At 43.7% G+C, this 639-nt stretch overlaps 1 non-coding gene across 1 annotated transcript; it reads right to left on the bottom strand.

Annotated features, from left to right (window-relative positions):
* Positions 1 to 327: 327 nt before the first annotated feature.
* LOC127743015 (small nucleolar RNA R71) lies at positions 328 to 435 on the bottom strand. Its single transcript, XR_008004345.1, has one exon. It is a non-coding gene; the product is annotated as a small nucleolar RNA R71 (small nucleolar RNA).
* Between the last annotated feature and the right edge of the window lie 204 nt (positions 436 to 639).

Genomic DNA, 639 nt, shown 5'->3' with positions numbered 1-639 from the left:
GATTTTACACTGCAACCATTTCAAGCGCATCATCCAGCGGTAGCTACAGATTTTGAAATAAAGATCGCACTGCTAAATTTGATGCCGAAGTTTCATGGCCTACCTGCTCAAGAGCCTATCAAGCACTTGAGAGATTTCCAGGCAGCCTGTTCTACTATCAGGCGTGATGGCGCTGATGAAACTTCAATTCTGCTGAAAGCTTTTCCGTTCTCTCTTGAGGGAAAAGCAAGAGAGTGGTACTACACTCAACCTCTAGCAAATGTATCCAACTGGGATACACTCAGAAAAGAGTTCCTGGAGAAATTCTTCCCATCTGAAGTTACTGATAAACTGAGGAAGGATATCTCTACAATTGTTCAGGATGACAATGAGACTCTCTTTGAATACTGGGAGCGCTTCAATAATCTTCTGGAAGCATGCCCCCACCACATGATTGACAAGATCGTGCTATTCAGCTATGTCACACAAGGTATGAGACCCCAAGATAAGACTATATTGGAAAGTGCCAGCAATGGGTCTATGAAGAAGTACAATACCACTGATGAAGCTTGGCAATTGATCAGTGATTTAGCTGAATCTACTCGGAACCACAGACAGAAGTAAGGCCATTCAAGGGCCGTTGCAGAAGTATCTTCTGGC

This window comes from Arachis duranensis, chromosome 1 (assembly GCF_000817695.3).
Source record: "Arachis duranensis cultivar V14167 chromosome 1, aradu.V14167.gnm2.J7QH, whole genome shotgun sequence".
Lineage (NCBI taxonomy): Eukaryota > Viridiplantae > Streptophyta > Magnoliopsida > Fabales > Fabaceae > Arachis > Arachis duranensis.
The sequence above is the reverse complement of the archived record's forward strand: the minus strand, read 5'-3'. Positions and strand labels throughout refer to the sequence as shown.